This window comes from Phyllostomus discolor, chromosome 11, assembly GCF_004126475.2.
Source record: "Phyllostomus discolor isolate MPI-MPIP mPhyDis1 chromosome 11, mPhyDis1.pri.v3, whole genome shotgun sequence".
NCBI lineage: Eukaryota > Metazoa > Chordata > Mammalia > Chiroptera > Phyllostomidae > Phyllostomus > Phyllostomus discolor.
Window position 1 is genome coordinate 65,263,785 of NC_040913.2, and position 26,976 is coordinate 65,290,760.

Below are 26,976 nucleotides of genomic sequence, written 5' to 3' on the forward strand. Positions count from 1 at the left end.
AACAATCCATTCTAGTCAACTAGAAAATTTCAAATAACCATTTTCAAATTTGTTCCACCTTCAAATTTGTTGTTCGATATGTTTTAACCTTTTAAAAATTTGGTTTGATAATATAAGCAAATGAATAAATATATCAAGGAAAGAGGAAATTCTTGAAGTAGCAGGAATAGTGGAATGAAGAAATCATTTATAAATCAAACCAGTAAATCAGTGTGATGAGCTATGGGATGTCTGCCTAGTCTGAAAGGATCCCTCCACAAAACAATAGTAATTTTTTTTTCAATACTCAGTTTCTTTTAATGACCACCATCTCCCTGAAGGACAGGAGCAGGCAGCTAGGCAATGGCAAGAGATGCTCACTAGAAGATCTTGCCCTGATTGAAGGCTTTGCTCACATGCTGGAAGGCCCCTTCCCAGCAAAAGTACTCTCAAACTAGTGTCTGGGACTCCTCGCTGTCAGGATTCAGTTTCTGTCATGTATATGACCCCTAGTCCAACTGCCTGTCTGGACTTAGAGGAAAGGCAAGCTCCTGGCTTCAGAAGACCCAAACTCCAGAATGGAGCTGCTGCTGTTCGTTCCAAAGAGGACGACACTGCCAAAGGCATCCTTCCTCAGCTTGGCCAATTGTTGGAACATTCCAGTGATGAGGGTCTGGGTGAGCTCTACCAGAAAGCAGTACTGGAAGTACCACAAGGACGATTATTCTCATCAAAGTGCTCCCCAAAACATGACAGCACAATAGAGAGTGTGTCCTCATTGGACTACTTGCACTTAAATGGGGGGGGGGGGACCCCCACCCCCCAGCCGCCACAGATGAGAATGAGTCTACCAAGACACGATCTGTTTGGGGAGGAAAGGTGCTGATCTCTCAAAGGAGAAGGGCCAAGAGCCTTTTCCTCAATGGGCTTTTACTGGGTTCGTTTGCACAAGAATACAGGTAAAGCTCATCAATCATAGTTAGATAGTAAGGATCAAACAATAGATAACAAAGAACTCTGAGGGCCTATTTTGAGTCAGGGTCAGATAGTTAAAGAGCTGTAAAACGTTGAGGAACAAGCTTACTGCTTGCTTGGACCCTTATCATTTAATTGAGAGCATTCTAAACAAAGCAGGTTTCACGGTATTTTACATATTCTTTCTTAGGCCTGATTACCCGGGGAACCCACCCTTTCCAGCACAGGGCTGCACCACCCTCTGTCATTGTTTCAGGCTTAAGTCAGGTAGGGGAAGTAAGGCAGCCAAGAGATTAGGAGACTTCTTGAAGACAGAATGAGGACTCAGGCTTTGTCAAAGTTGAGGGGCGAGGGTCCATCACCCCTTTTTGCTGTAGCCCCCCAAGTCCTTCCTTGGGGGCCTCCCACGTGATCATGCCTATCTTAGATTGTTCCCCCCTTGTGGAATCTTACCCATCATTGGCTAACCAATCAATCATTGGGGGCCAGTTATGGATGAAGTAAAAGGAGCAGAAGTGGCGCTCCTGCCAAGGAGATAAGCTTTTGTCTCCTCAGTGGCTTGTGGTTCCAAGGTCGCTCACCCAACCTTAGTCATGGGGGTGGTTACAGCTTCTGAAACCAGGCAGGGCTGTTCCCAACACTTAAATTCATTCAATACACAGGTATTCTTAGGCAGTTGAGCAAAGTGGTCCTTGACCCTTGGCTCAGCGGGTAGCCCAGGCTCACGTGCATCCATCTCTTCCTCAGGAGCAGAGGTGACTGCTGTTTTCTGTTTCTGCTCAGCCTGGAGTTTCTGCTTCTCCAAAGATCCTTTCTCCTTCTGTGGGGTGTACTTTTTAGGCTGGCTCTCTGCTAATTTTTTAGTATCTTCTTCAAGAGTTTTACCTCTCTTAAGACAGCATGGAACTGGGGCTGGTTAATGCAGGTGAGGAATTGGCAGTTGGTATTGGGGAAGACCTGGTGGAAAGAAGGCTCCAGGACCTGTTTTTAGAGCCACAATGGGGTGCAAACTACTGTGATGTCAGCCAGTGTCATACATTCACCTACCAGAAAAGTCCGTGTCTTCAAGTGAGCATCCAGCAGTCCCAGAACTTGCCTCACCTCCTCCTTTGTATTCTCTGTGGCCTGCTTGTTGCAGTGAATCATGCCCAAGTGGGGAACACCCAGGCACTGGCTGGGGGCACCATGTCACTGTCAGCAAAGCTCACCCACTCTACCACCCGGGCTGCTGCCTCTGTACTACTTCCTGCAGCTTCTTATTGCTTACATAGTAGGCAATGGCATTGTTCTTGAGCACACAGAATCCATTGTCAGCTTCAAATGCTGGAATCTTGCTGGCAGGAAATTTGTGGAGAAATTCAGGGGCATGGTTGGTTTGCCCAAAGTGGAAGTAGGGTGGTGTGGAGAGCACATGGATCTGAGTCCTGCTGTACTGAGGGGCAGTGAGGGCATTTAAGGCCCTTGAGTTTTCAGGATATGTGTACAGGGTCCCAGCTGCCATGGTGATTTCACAGAAAAAGGAGGTGTACAAAATAATTATTAATGAAAAAGGAAGAAAAGGCAACCTTGCAGTAGAGTAATCAGTAGATATCATCTTGACCAAGTGATCGATGTTAATGCTGGCAGCAATGGGACAGAGGGACATCATGTGCCACCTGATGGGATGCAACAAGGACACCACACTCCTGTGCTTTACCTGCCCAAGATGCTTAACTTACAGTCTGATCACGAGGAAGTGTGGGATGAGCCTGCATTTTGGATCATTCTACAAAATGACATGCCTGCAGTTGTTGGTAACCGCCCTGCCTGGTTTCAGAAGCTGTAGCCTCCCACAGCTAAGGCTGAATAGAAAGGCCTTGCAGACATAAGCCTCTAAGGACACAAAAACCTGTCCCCACACTCATATCCCCCTGCTTGGCTCTGGATGATGACTGGTTAGCTAATGATGGGTAAGATTCCTCAAGGGAGAAACAACCTAAGACAGGCACAGTCACGAAGGGACTGTCAGGGAAGGATTTAGGGGACTTTAGAGAAGGGGTGACGAACCTTCACCCCTTGGCTTTGTTATAGCCTGAGTCCTCATTCTATCTGTAAAAAGTCTACTACTCTCTTGGCTGCCTAGCTTCCCCTGCCTGACTCAGACTTGAAACAATGCCTCCAGGGCGTGCAGCCCTTTGCTGGAATGGGCAGTTTCCTGGGGCAATCAGGCCTGAGAAAGAATGCATTAAAGCCTGTGAAACCGGCTTTGCTAAGAATGCTCTCAAGCTATGCATACTAAATATTTAGGGTCCAAGCACAACATGAGTTTGTTTCCCCAGGTTTTATGGCTGATTGGCGTCACTCTGTCTACCAAACCCTGACTGAAAAGGCTCCTCATTGTCCCAGACATGTTATCTGTAAACCACATCTCCGTTCTTTGACATGTATTCCTATGCAAGCTAAACTCAATAAAAGCCCAAGGAAAAAGGTGCTCAGGGCTCTTCTCCTTTGAGAGATTACCCATCCTTTTCTTCCCAAGTAGATCCTGTCTTGGCAGTCTTGTTTCATCTGTGATGCTGGGGGACACTGCGGGACAGGGTCCCCCTCATGAAGTCTTCCAAAATGTCAAGGTCATGAGAATCAAAGACAATAAAGGATGTTCAGATTGAAGAGATTAGAGAGGCATAGTAATTGATCCTAGACTGGGTCTTTTGTTATAAACAACAATGGGGCAACTGATGGAAGAAATCTGGATGGGGGTCCTGGGTGAAGGATCAGCAGGAGCTCTTTGTACTATTCCTGAAACTTTTCTATAAGATTGAAATTTCTTCAAAATGAAATTTGAAATAGTTTTGGACCAAAAGCAACAGTGATTTGGTCTGTGGTGGTGTTGTCATGCAGGAGAAATGACAGAGCATTAGCCTGGCACACCAGGACTCATGTCTTGATCAACAACTCACTAGCTGTGTGACTTAGGTTGCTTAATCCTTCTGAGACCTGCTTATTTCACATCTGTTAAGTAGGGATAACATTAGAACCTCCCATGGGGTTTTAGGAGGATTAAATGTTATTACATATGTAATAACCCATGTAAAACTTAGTTCAGTGATTAACTCAATAAGAAGCACTTAATAAACAATGGCCATAATAAATAGAGTATTTATTTTCTGAGGTGCACTAGCCTAGTATCACACACTAGGTAGCTGAAAAATAATAGAAATGTGTTGCCTCACAGTTTTGGAGGCTGAAAGTTATAGATGTATAGTTATGAGGGAAGGGGCACAGAGCTTCCATGGCCTCTCTGGGAGCAATACCCTCCTAGCATCTCCACCTGGAAACTCTGAATCCTGTACTTTAGTGATTTGGGGGGAGGATTCATTAGGATGAGTTCCCAGATTCATCCTGGTTTTCACCCCACTTCTGGGGTGCATCCTGGGAATAAACATACTCAGCAACTGACAGAGTCCCCAGCTGGTGTACCCAGCACAATGCCACACACATATGGTAAAATAGAAGGTAATCTAAAGAACTATGATAGTTTTGAAAATGTTAAGAGCACAGAAACCTGCTGTGGCTGTTTTTCTTGTGACTGGTAGTTTGGTTCTCCATCTGTCCTGGCTTTGGATCTGCCTCATCTTGTCTAATCTTGGTGTCAGAGCTCAGTGAGGCCACATGCAATCTGGAAGCAACGACCAGGGCTCCTGGTCCATGGTGAGGCAAACTTTCTTTTCATAAGCTGCAGTTGTCGCAGCTGCTGCCCTTACTCCCACGCCTTTGGCTCGTATGTTTTAGGATTCTTCACCAAGTCCCCAAATCACCCCTGGTTAAATTAGGTCATCTTAGAAAATTTGGGGCTCTTTCCCAAGTATATGTTGAGAAAGGACTTTGAGGAGATGACTTCACTTGGGATTCCATTTTTCCTATTTCCTGGCTCTTTCTATCTTGAGGTGGGCACGTCACTCCATATTTTTAGGACATAGTTTACATGACAATGACTCATTCCATGTTGTACTCCTCTTGCGATGCCGGCCTAGACTGAGTTCATGTTGTCTTGTTTCATCTAATTGCCTTGCAAAGAGTAAATGTAAATTTTAAACTGAAAGGTGGCAAGTTTGACAGTTTATTTAATATTTCTTGTTCCATAAAATGGAAACTGTCACATTTTATCTTTTTATATATCATAGACATACTTCTCCAATCACCTATAAATAAACATGAAACTTATGCTAATTAAGGGGGGAAATCACCAAGATGTTCTCAGTTCTGCAGTCAAAATCAGAAAGCATGAGGACAACTTTTGCATTACGATAAGTTGAAAAGCGGAGAAATAGTAACTTGCCCATGATTACATAGAATATGATACATCGTGAATTTTTAAAACACTCAATTTGCATAGAGAAATAAGACAAATATGCACAGAAAAGGGGAAGTGTGAAATGCGACACGAGCAAAACATGAGCCCTCTGAGGGCCCCTGATGAAGAGGAGGTGCTCATGAAAGATTTGTTAAATTTCTACCTAATAATAGACAAGAGGAGTAGCTCAATCACCACCTCAGCTGCTTTTGCTCATATGAGTTGAGTGTATAAAATAGAAAAATCATATCTGTCATCCACAAAAAATGCCAATTCATTGTCATAGCTAGGTTACATAAAATTAAATAATGAGGTGAGAAAATGCAAAGTATGGCAAAACAAGCATGAAGCTCTTAGTCTATATCTTCTCTACTTTTCTATGTAAAATATATTGCTAAAAAGTACTTAGCTTTATCTCTGTTGGCAATACAATTCAAACCTCAAAATACACATAAGACGGCGCGGGGCAGGGGGGAACTGAACTCGCTCTCTATTCCAGTCACACGGACCAAAAGCTCACTCTACTCTAAATAAGACCTCATCTTCTCTAATTACATCTGCAAAGACTCTTTTCAAATCAGGTCACATTCACAGGTATTGGGGGCTAGAATGTGAACTATCCTTTGTGGGGGACACAATTCAGTGCATAAAGTAAACCATGGGAGGCTCCTTATTGCTTCCTTGGGTTGTGTAGGGACCCTGGAGAGTCATGGTATCTCTAGACCCCAGACTCCACCAGACTCTGGGCTCTCTGCCTTAAGTCCAGTCACTATGTGGCCCAGCCCTGTCACTTGGCACAGTCCTATGTGTCCATGGGTGCTGATTCTCCCAACAGAGGCCTCCACTCAGGACCAAATTGGCCTCTGGCCCCTCTCAGTGCCTACTTGTCACCCACCCTCTGGAAGATTCCTCTTTCCCTCTTGGCCAAGTGTTGGCCCAGGACCCTTTCCTCCTCCCAGTCCCCAGAAGGCCCCTGCAACCTAGTCACATTTGTCTCACCTTCTCTGAAAACACAATCTGTTGTGGCCTTGGTGAACCTTTTTCATTTTCTTCAAGGCAGCTCAACTTTCAGTCCTTTCCGTTGAAACATGAGAGATGACTGCCCCCTTGGGGTAAGAGAAGCACTTCTGAGTGATTTCAGGTGAGAGGCTGAGAGAAAGCACAGACTTCTCACCAGGACACCCTCCCTACCTGGCCAGTCCTCAAGAAGTCACTCTGCTGAACACTAATTCTTTAAAGTTTCCATCCAGCTGTGTTATGGAAAACAGGAAGAAAGAGAAAAAAACAGGAAAGGGAGAATAAAATGCACCAAAAGCAAGAGGTGGGAAGAAATAGTGGGATAAAGGATTTAAACAGAGAGGAAGAGAAAACATATCAGAAAGAGAGAATAAGAAGCGTTTATGAAACAAGTTATATAGAAACAGCTAGAGTGTATTAAAAATTCTATCAACACTTTCTTGTTTGAAATAAATGTATAATAATAAGCCAGTCAAAAAAGACGAATCTGGTATGGCTCCACTTATATGAGGTCCTAGAGTCGTCAGAATCAGAGCTTCTTGAATGTGGGGGTGGGGGTGGGAGGCTGGGGGAGGGGAGTGGGGAATTGTTTAATGGGACAGTTTCAGTTTTGCAAGATGAGAAGTTCTGTTGGTCACACAACAATGTGAATACATTTAACACTATAAGACTGTATATTTAAAATGGTTAAGCTAGTCAATTTAACTTTAGGTATATTTTACAATTGTAAAATTTAAGAGTAAACATATACCATGTTCTTTGGTTAACATATAAACCACTTGCCTTTCACTTCTCAGTTTATCTTTGTAGTATTCATTTTTTATTCAACGCTTTATTTTCTGTGCTACATATTAGAAGCTATCCCGAAAGGTGAGAAGGGAATGATGACCCCAATCTTATTTCCACATATGTCAACAGAGATTTCAAAAGGAATGGGGAGAAATGCTGAGGAAATCCAAAGGCCAGTCCTGACAGAGGATTTGGCAGCCACTTAGGAAGGGAGGGGACCATGGGCTAGATGCAGGGTGTGCACTGGGACAAGCAGATTCCTCTAGAAGTTCCAAGAAAGGCCCCTGGCATGGCATCTTTGTACACCTTCATGGGCAGTGGGCAGTGAGGGTCACAGAGGAAAAAAGCGAATGGCTGCTTTAAGCCAGAGTGCCAACTAACTCATCAGTATGAAAGAATCAACTGTTCATTTCATCGGGTAAAAGCTGTCACTATTTATCAAGCCTTTATGTGGAATCGTGAGTTAAAGAACAACACACTGTCCCAATGGCTAGGAGGTGCTGGAGGTAATTACCGACCCCCTAACCCCACCCCCACAGCTGCTGGATGTTTACCAATGAAGGGAAAGCCAGAATCCAGATGTTGGAGAAACAACATCAAGCCTGCATCTGGGCCTTTTAACAAGATATGATGCGGGAGAACCCACATTTATTCTAGAGACACCCTTAATTCCCTCTGACAACTCATTGTAGTCAGATGGCTGCACTTCCCTGGGAGCATCTGTCTTGCGTTGAACATTGAATTGCTCTGAGCACCAATGCAGAAGCAGATTGCAGAGTAAAGTGGAGTGCAGCCCTGGGCTCTCGTTCGTTCATGCTGCTTTCCTCTCAGATGGCTCTGCACTGTGCTCCAGAATTGGGGACAGAGGGGCTTGGTCCTGTGGGCACCCAAATGGTTAAATAACTAATGAGGTGCATAGGTGTGCTGAAATACAGCTGTACTTGTTACAGCTGTGTCCTCTTAACAGATACAAGTATTACAAGCCCAATCTCTTTTTTCACTTTTTCTACTAAACTTTAATGCCGGTTTGTAATCCCTCCGAGCAAACGCGTTTTAGAGCTAGCAATCATTGATTTAATTTCATTTATGGATTCTATCCTACTTACTGTTGATTGCCAATAGGGGGCGTTGATCAATGGCTTTATTACTGTTCTCATATCTAATCACAGGATCGCAAGTGCCAATTCATTTATTAAAAGTAAATATTAATTTAACTTCTTGAATCTTATAGAATTTTTACCACTAATTTCACTTATGGTATTCTTTAGTTTCAAAACCAATTTTCCTACATGTCTACAAATAAACTTGAAAGGATATAGATATATTTTTAAGTCAGCATTTAAATTGAAGCATGGCGTATGTACAGAAAAGCTTACAAATCATAAAAGTGCAGCTGGAAAACTTTTTACAAAGGCAACGCATCTGTTGGACCACGCTCCTGTGGGGCAAGATATAGGATATTACCAGAAGATTCCTTCAAACCCCTTCCCAGTTATTATCCCCACTCAGAGCAAGTGCTCTTCTGACTTGTTTCATCATCAGTTAGGTTTGCTCTTTTGAAACTTTCTCTCACTGAATTGTGTAATTGTGTCTGGATTTCTTGTTCAATATTATGTTCATGAGGTTGTCCAGGTCCTGAGCGAAGCAATATTACAAGGTGTAGTATGTGGCATACATTACTGCATGAATATACCCCATTTATTTATTCATACTAGCAGGTTTTGGGGCTGATTCCAGTTAAGGACTATTATGGGTGATGCTGTTATAAACACTCTTGCACATCATATATAAACTTTAGGAGATATCACTAAAAGGTTTCTGGAAAGGTTGAACCAATTTACACTCCCACTGGCCACACATGAGAGTTTCAGTTGCTCCACATCCTTACCAATACTTGATATTGTAAACTACTTTTTTTATTGCGTGAAATTGTTATGGTACATGATATATAGCTTTTCAAGGGTTTCCCAAGTGGTGTAACTTTAGCTAGATACTAGGAAAACAGTAATGAAGATACAAGAACTGTGCAAATTAAAAGCACATAGAATATGTATTTAGCCCATGGAGTGTTCTCAAATTAGGAGGGTCTCTTCTTGATCAAGGCAAGGTGTTGTGAATAAAATCCTTTATTCTTACACACAGTAAGCCCATGTTACATTTAAATTGCTGCAGTGATTAAACCCCAAGTCCTAACGGAGCATCAGTGTTGGGACAGACAGAGGTGGTCAAACTTCCCTCAGCAGAATCAGCTCCTTTTAACCAAGGAGGTGTCTTAAAGCTCAGCAATGAGAGGTGACAATGAGGTCCTGTCACATCTCACCTGTCCAGACACAACCTGTGTGTTACCAATGCCACCATCTTTTCAATGTTGTTTGAAAATGGAATCAAAGTAATCAAGATGTGGGAAGAAGAGAGTGCTGAGGTTAACAGCGTATAAGTAGGACTGGTTCGCCTTTTTCCCTGATCTTTCCTTGAATGTGTTAACACAGAGGAAACTGGTGAGGAGCCTGCATGTTCTAGTCAAGCGCACTTCATTCCATGAGTGTCCACAAGTTAGAGATACTTCCAGAGTGAGCTGAGTTATTAAATTCATTCTTTTTGACTATGAACCAATGATGCCTTTTCTGGACTTGAGGAGACCAAAGTTTCTTATGCATACCATCTTTGAGAGTTCCAGACCTTCTCTGAGCAGACTGGCCAGACTTCTGAACAGGCGGGCGCACCGCCTCTTAGTCACGGCCTCTCCTGCCCTCTCATTTACCTCTGCCCTACCCTCTGGCTCAGGAGCATGAAACATGATGAATAAGCCCAGCGACACTGGTGACTCATCGGGGCTTTAGGCTAATTTTCCAGAATAAGTCATACTCCTCAGTGGCTCATCTCCATCCATCTTGTGGACACAGCCAGGTTTGCAGAATTCCCAGCTTAAATGTTGGGAGGGGTCTGTGGACATGGGCCAGAGCCGCTGACCCCATAGAGAACCAACCTATTAGGAGAGGGTCGGGCTTTGTGGTAATGAGAGGAGGGGCATCCTCTGATACCCACAGGAAGACGCGATAGCCTTGTTGAATAATTTCAGGAGCTAGCAGGGTGGTAAAACCCATTTGGTCAAAGACCAGGAGGAGTGCAGTTGATCCAGATGATGGGAGATGTAGGCAGGTGGGGGGCATTTCCTGCTGGGTGGGGCGCATAGCTGGTGAAAGCAGGGAACTGGTAGTTGGGCCTTTGGAGTCCTATGAGGCTCAAAGACGTGCAGATAGCACATGGGATTTTAGGTCTTACAGTCCATGAGGTGGGGACATGCCTACTTAGAACTGTTACCACCCCTGGCTGACGTAGCTCAGTGGATTGAGCACGGGCTGCGAACCAAAGCATTGCAGGTTCAATTTCCAGTCAGGGCACATGCCTGGGTTGCAGGCCACGGCCCCCAGCAACCGCACACTGATGTTTCTCTCTCTCTTTCTCTTTCTTCTTCCCTTCCCTCTCTAAAAATAAATAAATAAAATCTTAAAAAAAAAAAAAAAAGAACTGTTACCACACTGTGGCCTCCCACCACTCACAGTCCTCCCAGTCTGTATGGAGGGCTAATCACCAGTCATTCTCATCGTCAGCATGTTAACTGTTGACACAGGGTGACGCCTTCATAAAGCTGTCAGGGGAGCAGAGATAGGAAGTTAACCCAAGGTCAAATTTTCATAGCAAAGGAGAAATCTTTAACACAATTGCTGAACTTTGTCTGAGGCTAGCAATAAGAAATATATATTCCCAGACACATGAACTAATTTAAAAGTAAAATAGCCCCATCCATCTCATTAAAACAGTTGTTTCCAGAGTTACATTTTTATATTTAATATTCTATTATAAAATTGGTATGCTGTATTGGTTTTGATCAGCTGTGAACTGATAAAAGTTATGTAACACAATCTAGATAAATATTTTGACACCTAGAGCTTTATGATCACATTTAAAAATATATATTACTATTTGCATATGTCTTTGTCTGTAGAAAATCATGCCAGAGTGATTAATAAGTCATTTAAGTATAAAAGTATGTTACACTAAGATAAATTCTGCATAAAGTACATTAAAATATAATTTTAAGGAAAAAATATAAAGTTAGAGACTTTTAAAGAACTCGTTAGTGCATTTTTTAAATGGGTAATGGTGAGTATGAAATTTTTATGATATGCAGATTCTACTGGATACTGTTAAAGGAATGATGTAAGTTTAAGTCAGTATATTATAAACATTTTTAAATGTTAAATTAAAAATATGCAAAGCTGCAGTAGTTTTTCATGAGTAAAATATGTAAAAACCACTGCTCTAAACTCCAGCTTATAACTGGTTTGGTGGTTGTATTTTTGGGGTGTAACAGAGCAGGTATCAAATACTTTAGTCACACTGCCCATTGTCTGGGATATAAGCGTTCCATTGTGTTCTCAAACAGCTGACCTGGGTGGTTCAGTCTCAGGGCGGCTGTAAATGCACCTGTGTTTAACACTTCTATTGTTCTATAATAGTGAATACAAGCTTGAGGACAGACTATTAAAAATTATTAAGATGTAAGATATTGAGGCACATGGAGAATAATTTGAATGTGCCAATGAAAATGAAAAGTCATACTTTGTAAATCTGGGTTTTGGACACCTGAGTTACTAATAAATTCTGGACATACAAGTGGGTGTACATACCTTAACTTTGGTATAGCCTTTTTATGGAAATTGTCCATATAGTTTGTGTTTTTTTGTATGTAACAAAAGAACCATTGAGCTGACGAGTTGGTCAATCCAATGCTCTTATTCATCCTTTTAGCTTATTCAGAAACTGTGAAGATTGTGCCATATGGAATTAGATGACACGTTGGTATGATGGAAAATAGGTTCTCTTGCTGCTGGGTCTGTGTTGAAACCTGTGTCCTCTCCCTCTTGCCCCAAGGCCCTCATGCCACTAGACACCCTGGCATCCAAAATCACCAACCTGCAGGTGGGAAGTGGATGGAGGTTGCCTTTCAGAGTTTATGACGACAGCTTTGTGATGCAGTCCCTGGTTAACTGGCACACAGCTGAGACAGGCCAGCACAGCCAAGACGTGGCTGTGTGTTCCTCACTACTGTCCCAGCCACAAGCACATGGTTCGGCTTCTGGTTGACCCACAAGTGCATGTCAATGTTGAGCTGATTTGGAGGGGAAATCAGAGAGGGTGGACCATTCTCTGACCAAGGTGTGGCATAGAGTCTTGCTAGAAGGTGGTAATTTATCTGTAGACACTTTGTTTGATGTCTGGACCCAAACTCTGCAGGACTAGAAACTAGAATTTGGCCATGTGTAGAAATGGGTAGGTTCAAATGAACTAAACCTGAGATAGATCTAGACTCACAATGCCAACTTAACTTATAAAAATGTAACAATCATGGGGGTGAGCCACTAAAGTCTTCTTGCCAGTTCAAGTGTCTTCTTTTGGGAGGTCTTTGAGGGAAACCCAGACAGTGTTGCCTCAGCGCGGGTAGCACTCAGCGGATGAACACCTCACAGCCAGGACCAGCAAGCTCTACAGGCCAGTGTCCATTGCTGTCCCCTGTGCTCCCAGGAAGGCTGAGGTCTGTTCAGCTGGCCACACCCTCCCCTATCAGTTCTGGAGGCTAGGGCAGCTTCTAGCTCCTTGGGCTCCATATTCTAGCTTCATGCTGACTTCCCCATGTTGTCAGAAAACTGCCTCCAGTTTATGAATAAGCTGGCCTCCATAGGATGAAAACAGAGATTGCCTTTATTTTCTTTCTTCACAGCCCCTTTAAACAGGTCTGCCCCCCCTTTCTTTGTGGGCATCCCATAAACACACTGGAGGAGGTCTAGGGCAGAAGCCACAGCTTTTCTGGGGTTGCAGGTATTAACAAAGAATCACATCTCTTCAGTATAAAAAAAAATCCCAGTCTATTCTAGTATTAAGTCTTCCCTTTCTCATTCAATTTTAACCTTCTCTCCTTCCCTAGCCCAACCCCAACCTTGACCCAGGACTTGGAGTGGGGGAGTGGGGCTCTTTGGCTTCTTGCTCTTTCCCTCCTGAATATTCTCCTTGCCCCAATCACCACGCTACCCGTGGCTTGTTTGGGTGCTAAGGGAGCAGACGAGAGAGTTGTAAGGACAGGCAAGTTCCTATTCGTGGGTAGAATCGGCATCTTCTGACATGTAGAAGTGCTTGTATGGGTCCTTACTAGATAGCCTTGCAGGGACCCTCCACCTATAGCTCCCTAGTGTTCAGGGCACCTCCAGCACCTGGCCCTTGAGCATTAGCGGATCCCTCCCCTACACACAGACCCTGCTTTTGGTATTACTTCATCTTTCCAGAGACCCATTTCGGAGGTGACCCTTTAGAAGTACCCAACTCTGGATACAGGGTTCTCCTTAGCCCCAGGGAAACAAGTGTTCCCTGACCTACCACACTCAGAACCTGAGCTCTTCCAAAGGCAGCCATAGGCTGCTGGGGAAGGTGTCACTACATCCCACCAAGCCAGGGAGCAAGGGAAGCTCTGAACTTATCTCCCAGCTCTCCTCTCTTGCTTGGGTGAAGCACATACCTTCCTCTCTAGGGTAGGAAGAGAAAGAGCCTCAGTGCTCCTTCCAGATGAGGTTCTCTCTCTATGCTCCAGCCCTCAGCAAAATTCTTGGCCTTCTCTTGTTTAGCCTGGAGGTGAATGACGAGGGGGGACAGGCAGAACCCTTGTTTCACAGCACTCCTGGCCCCTTATTTTAGAAGGTAAGGTCTCTATGCATTTATCTTTATCAATACAGCTGCTCTCTTGGGTTTTCCTTTTCTTTTTCTTCATTCTGAAAACTTTTAAATAAAACTAATTTCTACTCCCCTTAGCATTCTGGGTTCTGAGTTGAATGATATTCATCAGAGTCACAGAATCAGCCCCAGTTTTCTCAATCCTTTAAAAAAATTTTTTTTCTATTGTCTTGTTTTCCATTACCATTTAGTCCCCTTATACCACCCTACCCCCAGCAATTGCCACATTGTTGTCTTTGTCCATGAGTCCTTTTTCCTTTTTGCTTAATCCCTCCACCCCCTACTTTTCCCTTCTTAGCTGTCATCCTGCTCTCTGAGTCTGTCTTTGTTTTCCTTGTTAGTTCATTTTCCACATGTGAGTGAAATCATATGGTATTTGTGTTGTTCTTACTGATTTATTTGTTTAGCATAATGTGCTCAGGTCCACCCATGCTGCCACAAAGGGTAAACTTTTCTTCTTTTTAATGAGTAGACATTCCATTGTGTGGTGAAATACTGAGTGGAATACTGAGTAGTACTCCATTGTGTAAATGTCGCATAGTTGTTTCATCTACTCATCTATTGATGGGCACTTAGGTTGCTTCCATATCTTGGTGATTGTAAATAATGCAATGAATACAGGGGTGCTTATATTCTTTCAAATTAGTGTTGTGGGTTCCTTCAGATATACTCCCAGAAATGGGGTTGCTGGGTCAAAAGGCAGATCCATTTTTAATTTTTTGAGGTGTCTCCATACTGCTTTCCTCAGTGGCTGCCCCAATCTGCATTCCCATCAATAGTGCAAAGGGTCTCCCTTTCTCCACATCCTCTGTAAACTAGCACTTGTTTGGTGATTTATTGATGGTAGCCATTCTGACAAGTGTGAGATGGTACCTCATTGTGGTTTTAATTTGCATTTCTGATGATTAGTGACATTGATCATCTTTTCATATGTCTGTTGGCCATCTGTATGCCCTCTTTGGAGAAGCATCTATTCAGTTCCTTTGCTCACTATTTTCTTTTTTTTCCCCCCCAGTGGGAGATGCAGTTTATTTACACGAACAACCATGAGGGCAGGGGAAATACACAGTGTTTACAAAGTTAGCTACCTGTACCAGATGGATTACATACGCAAAAATAAAAATCTCAAGACCACAGGACATCGTGAGCCCAACCCCCCTCACCCAATGACCCCAGCATGCGGTAATGCCTGTTGGGTGGCCCCTTGGCATGCGGGGGCTGGGCGGAGGGAGTGATGCATGGAAGGAAAAGCCACAGGCCATGAAAATTAGTACAGAACCCGCCCCCCCCCCCCCCACACACACACTCAGACACATGATAGGATACAGGGTGAACAACACCTAGCCAGGTTGGGAAGGATGGGAATTGAAACCCACACAGCCTGTTGTTAGAGGGAGGGGAGTGGGGGAGCCCCTAGTCTCTGTTAAACTACCTGGTAAGGGGGCATACTCTCCCAGGAAGGAAAGGGATTTGTTCCCTCAGGGTCCCTGCTTGACCAAGCCCACCTCTTATCCAGCCTGGGTGGGGTCTCTACCCTGAGGGCAGGCCTAGCAACAATGGGGAAGTGGATGTGGACAAACCAGTTCCCAAACTACTTCCCACTTCTCCCTCCTCCACCAGAAGTGGGAAAGGCAGAGGCCAGAAGGGAAAGTATATATTAGGGCCTGAACTGCAGCTGCCTCTCAGAAGGAAGAATGGCCCCTGGCCTTCCTCCCTTCACCTTCAGCCTACTTCCAAGAGGTCATTTGGAAGCAGGCTGGAGACAGCCTGAGATCCTCTTTTCCCTCTGGCATCTCCTCACAGGGAGAAGACTGTGGAGGTTCAAGAACAGAGGAGCCCAGGCCCTAGGATTTATTCTAACTCCTGCCAAAATCTGTTTGGCTTTTTAAAAAATAATCACAATTCGTGGGTTAAAAACCAATTTGTAACCAGACTTCAACCACAAGTAGAACCACGCCAGGGGGAGGTTCCAGATAGGGTGCGACAATGCCCCCACTCTCCCTCCCCTCCGTCTCTGTTGTTCCCTTATCCCCCTAGGATCCCTAACCCAAATCGGTCCACCAGTCCTGGGTACTCACTACCCAATGTGAGGTAACTCCTCCTGAGAGGAGCGCAGGGGACACATCCAGCAAATGCCAGAGAACTTGGCTCAGGGTCAGCCACACCCATGACAGTCAGCTCCGCACCCAGCCCCGAATGCATTCCTCCAGCTCAGCTCCTGGGAGTGATGGTGCCCACCTGGAGGTGGGACGGTACATCTCTTCAGGATGTAGACCAGGCAGGTGGGCACACTGGCATGACAGTTCACAGAGGGGCAATGTCTAGACATGACCCCTCTTCCCCTCCACTGATAACCCAGAGTATGGAGACTACCCTCTCTTCCCACCCTACTCCTAGCAAAGGGGAAGAGGTAAAAAGATCAGGATTTTCCTCACAGCCCCAAACCACAAATACAGAATAAATGACTTAAAAGCAGCTAACGAAGGGAAAACAGGGCAGGCTTCCAAGGCAGGAACCTTGAGAGAGGAACTGAAGCTGGTCACTTTGCTCACTATTTTCTAAAAATATTTATTTTGCAGAGAGGGGGAAGGGAAGGAGAAAGAGAGGGAGAAAAACATCAATGTGTGGTTGCCTCTTGTGCACTCCCAATAGGGGACCTGGCCCGCAACCGAGGCATGTGCTCTGTCTGGGAATTGAATCAGCAACCTTCCTTTCCTCACTTTCTAATTTAATTGGCTTTTTATTTGGGGGCGGGGGGTCTTGAGTTTTGTAAGTTCTTTACAAATTTTGGGTATTAACCCCTTATCAGATGTATTGATAAATATATTCTCCCACTCTGGGTTGTCTTTTTATTTTGTTGATGTTTTCCTTTGCTGTGCAAAAACTTTTTACCTTGATGTTATCCCATTTGTTTGTTTTTTCTTGTATTTCCCTTGCTTGGGGAGATATATCTGCTAAAATATTGCTATGAGCAGTGTCTGAGATTTTGCTGCCTATGTTTTCTTCTAGGATTTTTATGGTTATAGGTCTAACATTTAACTCTTTGATCCATTTTGAATTTATTCTTGTGTGTGGTATAAGAACGTGGTCTAATTTCATTTTTCTGCATGTATCTGTCCAGTTTTTCCAACTCCATTTATTGAATGACTTATCATTAGTCCATTGTACGTACCTGCATCCTCTATTGAATATCCATTGATTATAAAGGTGTGGGTTTATTTCTGGGCTTTCTATCCTGCTTCATTGATCTATGTGTCTGTTTTGATGCCAGTGCCATGCTGTTTTGATTACCGTGGACTTATAGCATAAAATCATATTAGGTCTCATGATTCCTCCAACTTTGTTATTCTTTCTCAGGATTGCTGTTGCTGTGTGGGGCCTTTTGTGGTTCTATATAAATTTTTGAAATATTTGTTCTAGTTTTGTGAAATATGTCATTGGAATCTTGATAGGAATTGCATGAATCTATAGATTGCTTTGGGTAATATGGACATTTTAATGATGCTAATTCTTCCTAACCATGAACACAGCATATGCTTTTGCTTATTTATGTCTTCTTCAATTTCTTTCTTAGTGTCTATAATTATCTGAGTATAGGTCTTTTACATGCTTGGTTAGGTTTATTCCTAGCTATTTTTTTTCTTTTTGAAGTAATTGTAAATGGGATTGTTTTCTTAATTTCCCTTTCTCTTAGTTTGTTATTGGCATATAAAAATGCAACTGATTTCTGGATATTAATTTTGTATCCTGCTACTTTACTGAAATCATTTATCAGTTCTAGTAGTTTCTTGGTGGAATCATTTGGGTTTTCTAAGTACAGTATCATGTCATCTGCAAATAAAGACAGTTTTACTTCTTTCATTCTAATTTAGATGTGCTTTATTTCTTCTTCTTGTCTAATTGCTGTGGCTCGAATTTCCAGTACTATGTTGAATAAGAGAGGTGAAAGCAGACACACCTGTCTTCTTCCCAATCTTAAGTGGAATGCTTCTAGTTTTTGCCCATTGAGTATGATGCTGGCAGTCGGTTTGTTATATATGTCCCTTATTATGTTTAGTTATGTTTCCTCTAAACCCTGCTGAGAATTTTTATTATAATTGGGTACTGGATTTTATCAAATGCTTTTTCTGCATCTATTGATATGATCATGTGGTTTTTATCCTTTATTTTGTTTATGTGGTGAATCACATTTATTGACTTGGGAATGTTGTACCAATCTTGCATTCCTGCGGTAAATCCCACTTGATCATGGTGTATGATCTTTTAGGTGCATTACTGTATTTGGTTTGCCAGTATTTTGTTGAGGATTTTAGTGTCTATGTTCATTAGGGATATTGGCCTATAATTTTCATTCCTTGTAGTGTCTTTATCTGGTTTTGGAATTGAGATAATGTTGGCTTTATAAAATGAGTTTGGGGGTCTTCCCTTCTCTTGAATTTTTGAAATAGTTTGAGAAGAAGAGGTGCTAGTTCTTACTGGAATGTTTGGTAAAATACCCCTCTGACACCATCTGGTCCAGGCCTTTTGTTTGTTGGTAGTTTTTGATGCCTGCTTCAATTTCACTAGGCATTATCTGTCTATTCAGATCTGATTCTTCCTGATTTAGCTTTGGAGGGTTGTATGTTTCTAGGAATTTATCCATTTTGTCCAGGTTGTGCAGTTCATTGGCATATAGTTGTTCATAATATTTTCTTAGAATCCTTTGTATTTCTTTAGTGTCAGTTGTTATTTCTCCTCTTTCATTTCTGATTTTATTTATTTGGGTCATGTTGTTTTTTTTTTTCTTGATGAGTCTGGATAAAGATTTGTTGATCTCATTTATCTATTCAAAGAACTAGCTCTTGGATTCATTGTTCTTTTCTGTTGTTTTCTTAGACAATATTTCATTTATTTCTGCTTTGATCTTTATTATTTCCTTCTTTTTTCTCACATTGGGCTTTGTTTGCTTTTCTTTTTCAAGTTCCTTTAGGTGTAAAGTTACAGTGTTTATTTGAGCTTTTTCTTGTTTTTTTGAGATAGTCCTGTAATGCTATGAATTTCCCTCTTAGGATTGTTTTTCCTGTGTCCCACAGATTTTTGATTATTGTGTTCTCATTTTCATTTATCTCAAGGTATCTTTTGATTTCTTCTTTGATCTTGTTGACTCATTCATTGTCTAATAGCATGTTATTTAGCTTCCATGTCTTTGCCTGTTTTTCAGTGTTTTTCTTGTGATTGATTCCTAGTTTCATAGCACTGTGGTCAGAGGAGAGGCTTGATATGATTTCAATCTTCTTAAATTTATTGAGACTTGTTTTGTGTCCTAACATGTAGTCTATCCTAGAAAATGTTCCATGTGCACTTTAGAAGTATGTATATTCTGATCCTTTGGTGTGAAATTCTGTGAAGATATCAATTAAGTCCATTTGATCTAGTGTGTCCGTTAAGGCTGCTGTCTCCTTGTTGATTTTGTCTGGAAGGTCAATCTACTGAAGTCAAGGGGTGTTAAAATCCCCACCTCTGACTGTATTTCTTTGTATCTCTCATTTTATGTCCATCAAGATTTGCTTCACATATTTAGGTGCTCTTATGTTGGGCGCACAAATGTTTACCAGGGTTATATCCTCTTGTTGGATTGTTCCCTTTATCATTATGTAGTATCCTTTTTTGTTTTTTACTATAGCCTTGATTTTAAAGTCTATTTTGTCAGCTATAAGTACTGCTATGCCAGCTTTTTCCCCCCTTTCCATTTGCATGAAATATCTTTATATTCCTTTACTTTTAGTTATGTGTATTTTTCAATCTGAGGTGGGTCTCTTGGAGGCAGCATATATATGGGTCTTGTTTTTTTTATCCATTCAGCTACACCATGTCTTTTGGTTGGAGCATTTGAGCCATTTACATTTAAAGTGATTATTGATAGATATATATTTAGTGCCATTTTTGTTAGACTCTTTTCCTTTGTCATAGTCTTCTTCTTCTTCTTGCAAGCCCTTTAACATTTGTTGCAGTGCTGGTTTGGTATTAATAAGCTCCTCTAGCTTTTTCTTGTCTGGAAAGCTCCTTATTTCTCCTTTGATTTTAAATGATTGCCTTGATGGGTAAAGTAGCCTTGGTTGTAAGTCCTTGCTTTTCATCACCTTGAATATTTCATGCCACTCTGTTCTGACCTGAAATGTTTCTGCTGAAAAATCAGACAGTCTAATTGGTGCTCCCTTGTATTTCTATCTGCATTTCTCTTGTGGCTTTTAGGATTCTCTCTTTGTCTTTAAGCCTTGCTATTTTAATTATGAGGTGTCTCAGTGTAGGCCTCTTTGTGTACAACTTATTTGGGACTGTCTGGGCTTTGTGGACTTGTGTGTCTTTTACCTTCACAAGATCAGGGAAGTTTTTGGTCATTATTTCTTTAAATAGTTTCTTGATCCCTTGCTCTCTCTCTTTTCCTTGTGGTATTCCCATGATGCAGATGTTGTTACATTTCATGTTATCCAAAATGTTTCTTAAGCTATCTTCATTTTTTGAAATTCTTCTTTTTGCTGCTCTGCCTAGGCATTTTTTTTACCTTGTCTTCCAAATCACTGATTTAGTCCTCTGCCTCATCTAACCTACTGTTTATTCCTTCCAGTGTACTATTTATTTCAGATATTGCATTCTTTATTTTTGACTGGTGTTTTTTTAATGGTTTCTGTGTGTTTTTTCATGCTGTTGAGTATCTTATAGTTGTTACTCTAAACTCTCTATCTGATAAATTGCTTGCCCTCATTTTGTCTAGCTCTCCTGGAGAATTCCCTTGTTCTTTGATCTGGGGTCTGTTTCTTTGTCTTCCCATTGTTCCTATGTATTTGCTTCTATGTATTAGGTAGATCTGCAAAGACTCATGTGTAGGCCTTTGTCAGATGCTGCTTGTGACTTGTCCTGGTCAACCTGGAAAAGTGATCCACATTGTGTGGCCTCCCTCAGCAAGGCCTGTTTGTGTGCAGAAAGAACCAGGCGGTGCACAGGTCTGAGGGGTCAGCTGAAGTCTCAGAGTTCCCAGACAACCACCTTAGTTGTAAAACTAATCACTGAAATAGTCTCCAGCTGTCCTCAGCAACAGGGCTTAAGATCCCCTGGGTGGGGCAGAGTAATTGCTGCTGGGGAGGTGTATTGCTTCCCCTCAGGCTAATGCCACTTGGAGGGGAGCGCTTTGCCTGAGAAAGAGGCCTTCTGCAGTGTGGGGAATAACTCAGGACAGGGATCCTTGTGGCTGTTCCTTCAGTTCTCTCTCCAGAGCCACCATGCTCCAACTTTCTCAAGCATGTATAATCTACTCTGCCCTCCCTTTGCCAGAGCCCAAAATAAGTGGCTGCAAAAGAAAATTCTGTGCATTGGCCCTTTAGGAGACTCTCCGTGTCTCTAGCTATCTCTTCCTGGTGGACAGAAACCCCAGTGCTTTTCACATCTGCTATTACCTGGATTCCTTTTCTATCTCTGTAGGCTGGGGAGCCTAGTTTAGGGTTTAGACCCCATTCTCTCAGGGGAACTTCCCCTCCTGTCTGCTGAAATATCCCTTTGGAACTTTAGCTGCCACCTATGGGAGCACAGTGAGCCCTCTCATCCCTCCCCAACTCTTCCTACCAGTCGCATGTGTGGTGATGTAGTTTCTTCTGTCTGTCCTTGGTTATAAAGCTTGTTTTCAGCTAGTGTTCATTGGTTACTCAGGATGATCTCTCTACAATTTAGTTGTAATTCCAGATTTGTCCTGGGAGAAGATTAGTGTAGCTTCCACTTACTCCTTCGCCTTCTCAGGTCCCTATATTTTTTCCTTTTGCCTAATGATTTTTATAGTGAGTTGATTATTTCACCCTGGATATTCTTTTAAAAACAGATTTATTTATTTATTTTTAGAGAGAGGGAAAGGGAGGGAGAGAAACATCAATGTGAGAGAGAAACATCGATTAGCTTCCTCTCACACATGCCCAATCTGGGGCCTGGGCTGCAACCTAGGCATAACTTTCACTCTGTGGGAACGTGTCCAACCAACTGAGCCATGCTGGCCAAGACTGATTTTTCTTTTAAAATACCTATTGATATTTTTATCTTTATTCCATGCAAAACTTTTTAAAAATCTGTTGGAGAAATACTTTTTGAAAAGGAAAGAAACAGATAACAACATATATTTGGTGACATAATTAATTGTCTGCCATATTTTGTGCTGGGGCAGCAAATCAATCTTACAAGAAAATTTTTTGCTTTGTAAATGTCCTCATCCATTTATTTGAATGTAATGTCAATTTCCAAAGGGAAACATTCTTAATTGCCCCTTTTTCTGTTCTTTTGACTCATTCCAGAAGAAGCTACATCAAACAAATTATAGGTTTGGTTAATTAAAACCCAATTTTTAGAAGCTACTAATTATTGAAAATAGAGATGTCCCTTAGGGAACAGGGCCTCATGTACTTGTCCAAGTGCCAAATTTCATTAAGATTCAGGCTGGACAGGGAGCAAATTAGCCTGGGGTGAAGAAGCCTCACTTACCACAGAACAATTTCTGATGGAGATGGTTCTTCTAGTTCCAGTAGAGATGAATGTGACAAAGTGAAATACGAATTTTTTAAAAAAGTTAAGAAAATAAGGGCTGCAATGACAAGCCCGGTGGAAAAGTAATTAAGCAAAAATGCTAAGAAAGAAGGTGGAAAGAATGGAAAGATAGAGAGGTTAGGCTGAGCAGACATGGTTCTAATGAAACGCAGATGTGGGACGCCAAGTAATTTCAACATATGGTAATATGATACAGAAGGAAAATGGGAGGATAAAGAAATACGTCCAATGAAGAAAAAAAAATATACACACATGTTTTCATAGCAGCATTATTTCTTAATGTGGGAAACTGAAAATTATTCATATAATTGGGAAAGGGCTTGGTAAGTTAGAGCAGTAACTTTATGGATATCTTGAAATCAGTGAGATGGTAAGTTTTATGTGTGAAATATGTATATATAAAATAAAGGCAGAATCATTTATGTGTCACTGAGCACCAGCAAAAGGCCAAAAGCACCATGACCAAGGTGCTGAGAATAGTGAAGAATTTTGATTCTTAACATGGTGCAGGTACAGTCTTAATCATTCCCTAGGTTTGAAGACAATGCAGTGTTTCCTGCAGAGCGATGGTCACTATCTAGAAGGTGCAAATTCAGAGCTGAATTGCTTCATTCCCTAAAAAGGAATCCTACCTGTCACAGGACTGTAACCCACCCACTATACTGCACTCTGCCATGCTGGGCCTGGGACCCTGCATAACTCAGGTCTCCCTCATCGACTGCTCCTGGGTAAGTGTCCCAGAGGTGGGCTTACACAGAGGGGCTGGAAGGTGGCAGGCAGGAAGGTGAGATACCTTCCTGTTTGCTTGTTTTCCTGCCACCCCTCCTGCTGGCATGGGCCGTTTGTGGTGTTTTCCAGTCTATTTCCACACTCCTAGAAGCAAGCCCTCTGTAGTCTGCTGGAGGCTCCAGCACCACGGGGATGACCCCTCTCCAGAGGACTGAGCGCCAGGCTCTTGGCAGCGTCCTCTTTGCCACTGAGCTGCCAGCAGCCTGGTGTCCCTGCCTGCAGAGGTCTGTTAGTTCTGCCAGGACTATCTTCAGTATTCATTACTAGTAGCCCAACCTTCCCCTTGTTTTTCCCAGCCCTAGCTGGCAGCTGTCTCCAGCAGGATCACCCTGTGTAACCTCAACGCCCTTTCCCCTTGGCCATCCTCCATACTCCATATTCAACAACAATTCCTTAGACTAAAAACTATCTGTTCAAATAGCCAGTGTGGTTTCTGTTCTCCTGGTGGGACCCTAGCTGACACAGGACTCTGGAGACTGGAACATGTAGCTGGATCCAGGAGCAAGGTGGTTTAGGCCCAAAGAGCACAGGAAACTTTTAAGTAAAATTAGGAGTCAAGAATATGCAGGATGAGCCCTGGCTAGTGTGGCTTAGTGGATTGAGCACCAGCCTGAGAACCAAAAAGGTCACCAGTTCGATTCCTAGTCAGGTCATGTGCCTGAGTTGCAGGTCACATCTCCAGCTGGGGGTGTACAAGAGGCAAATGACCAATGTTTCCCTCTCCCTTCCCCTCTCTAAAAACAAACACATAAATAGAACCTTAACAAAAAGAAAAATCAAAGCACCACCCACTTTTAAGGTCCACGTTTATTTCAGACTTTACAAGAGATCAGCAGGGTTCTCTTGCCTAGTTGTCCACTCCTGTCTCCATTATTTGATACAGCATCCAGTCAAGGGCACTGGGAACAACACTCACTGGTATCCCTAAGGTAAACTTACAGGGAGGAGAAAACAGCCTTGTAAAACATTTTGTTTTCCAACAAGACTTATCTATTATAGCACCATTAGTACTTATACACCCCCCAAAATGATTGAAATAGTTTAATCTTCAATTTTTCCCTATTGCCTTTTTAAAAACAGGTTTACAACAATGTAAAGTAAATAATTTATTTAAAGTAGTAGGAAAAAATTAAGTGTATCAGACAACACACTAAACCTGAATGCACTTATATTCCTTAAAAAAAAAGACGTCAAATAGGCATAAAAAATAAACCACAACTTATGCCCTTTACACAATCTAACTTAAAGCAAAGTGGTAAAGAAGAGGTGAAAGTCACAGTTAGGGAGGAATGCCAGGTGAGGGGAGTGGCACCACAGCCATCCATCCTATCAGGAATTGTGTACACTTGGGACTGGGCATGGCTATGTTCTGAGAACGCAGTAAGCCATTGACACAAATGGTCCAGACCTCTAAGTCACCTGCCTCTGTTGGTTAGACTCCTCCTGTGACCTTGTGGAAACTTACTATGACCATAGTAAGACACTTACTATGACCAGCTGATAGGGAACCAGCCTGGTTTAGGACTGGGTTTGGTTGATAATTTGGTGTGAACCAAACATGGATGTCTGCCTTGCTACAGCCCAACTCCAGGGTGGTGCTCAAGGACAATGTGAGGAGAAGCACTCTGACTGGCAAAGCTTTGAGCGTTTTGCTGGTCATCTCCTTTGTGCACAGATGCCTGGACAGTATCTGTGCTGGGCTCCTTGTCTGGGTGCCTGGAAGGGGCAAGATGGAATGAGTGGCTGCAGGGAGGCATGTGTGTGGGGGTGGTGAAGGAACCTGTGGGTACAGATGCAGGCCTGTGGGTCTTAAGTCCTGCTTCACTCTCCAGAGAGCATCACTGAAGAAGGGGCACCCAACAACCAGGCACACAGTGGTGTCTGTAGCCAAGTACAGCCAGCCCAGGATTTGTGTACCAGCCCAGTGCCCTGCACAGTGGGCCATGGACAGCTCAGTTATGGTGTCAGGGATGGAAGTGTGCAAGAGACCCATGCTGTGAGTTCCCTCTACAAAGAGCAACCTAGCTATCCACAAGGGAGGTTGCTTCTTACCTGATGATATGGCAACACTGGCTCCTTGGTTCAAGATGATTACATCAGAGCCCTGCAGTCCTGGAGGGATAAGCAATTTATCTCACTGGATAGGTCCTTGCAGGAAGCCAGCTAGAGGATGACTTTCTGCAGGGTTAGAGACCTATCCTTTAAGATGTGGCATATAAATTACACCAATCACTTTTATATGGCATTGTGCCCCCAGTAGCTAAAAAGTAGCACCCAGCACCAAGGGGTAGAAGTAGCATTGGCTCCTCTTACCATCACTCCCAGTGGGGCACTTGGAGGATTTGTGCCTCCTGCTCTGCAACTTTAGGCTCTGCTGAATTAGAGATCATTGACCCTGAGGGAGACCCTCAGTCACAGGAGATGGCAGGTTAGGGATAAATCTAAGCCTGCTCATTCTCTGGGAAGATTCTGAGACCTGCTCCACTGCTTCTCAAAGCTCCCCAGAGGAACTGAGCCCCAATTTCTCCTTCCTATTTCACTTTCTTCCTTTCTTTCTTTGTCCTTCCTGGGGTCACTTCCCAAATAAACTACTTGTACCCAAGTTGTTGGCTCAGGATCTGCTTCTGGGGAAACTCAAACTAGGATAAGTGCCTCAGTGGCATTATGTTTCATAATATACTATATTCATTAAGTGCCTTCTGGTCCCGAATAATTTTTCAGTCATCTATGTTTGTAAACTGTTTTTCTTGCCCTAGCAATGCCTGGGATCGGACATTAACAGGCAGCTGAGCTGGATGTGAGGCTGAAATCCTCTGTGGAGAGATGAGGAAACTGAAGAACACACGACTGTGCTGATGTTGACAACAATCTTAATTGGCTCCAAACCAATGTAACAAGAAGTTCTTCATAGTACATATCCTCTGTATAAGAACTTTGAAAAATATTAAGTTTAACCAAATGCCCACTTTAGATACTAAAACAGCTTTACTGAACACCCCCAAAACTAGCATTGAACAATGTTACTTTCTAGAATCCCTTCTAAATAAACTTTTTTTTTTGAAATTAATGCCCATCCAAAGTAAAAGAGTACCACTGGTAGCTATCAAGTATTTAAATGTCCTGTGGGTCTCCCTTCTGGGTCTCACTGGCTGCCAGGTTCATTGGTCACTGAAGATCACTCACTGCCTAGAGCTGTCTTTTTGTAGGACCATTTGATTGAGTCAAGTTGAATCTTATTTTTCTTTACCAGATTATAAGCACCTAATTTAATGAAATTTGAAATTGAAATGACTATTCTAAATTATGTCTCCAATTCAGCAGTAATGAGAGTAAACAGGAGCCTCAGAGGACAATTATTCTTAGGTCAATACCCTTCCATTGGTAAAGAGTCTTTGGCCACAAAACTTGATGGAGCTGTTAATTGCTTTGCTTCCTAGAAGGTATACAGGGAAGTGGTCTAGACAATGGGTGACGTGTGTTAGTCCTGGAGTCAGAGCCCAGGTTTGAGTCCATTTCTACTACTTATTGGATGTGACCAGTAAAATGGGGATGAGAGAAATTTCATGTGACTGTAGTAAGGGTGGTGACATAATGCAGGGGGAAAACACTGGGCGGAGACACAGAGTGCTCAGGCAGTGGTAGCTGTTGCCACCGAAATTTCAGCCCTCATACTCCAGAATTCATACTGCTCTTTGAATTATTTTACAATTGGAAAGAAAAGTTAACCACTTGACTTGAAGCTGGAAATAAAT

At 42.6% G+C, this 26,976-nt stretch overlaps 1 long non-coding RNA gene and 1 pseudogene across 1 annotated transcript; one reads left to right on the plus strand and one right to left on the minus strand.

The window, feature by feature from the left end:
• Nucleotides 1–286: 286 nt before the first annotated feature.
• LOC114508410 lies at nucleotides 287–2,484 on the minus strand (annotated as a pseudogene).
• A 427-nt stretch (nucleotides 2,485–2,911) lies between these two features.
• LOC118497403 lies at nucleotides 2,912–21,341 on the plus strand. Its single transcript, XR_004899927.1, has 3 exons — nucleotides 2,912–3,503; nucleotides 9,309–9,314; nucleotides 21,332–21,341. It is a non-coding gene; the product is annotated as an uncharacterized LOC118497403 (long non-coding RNA).
• Nucleotides 21,342–26,976: the final 5,635 nt, after the last annotated feature.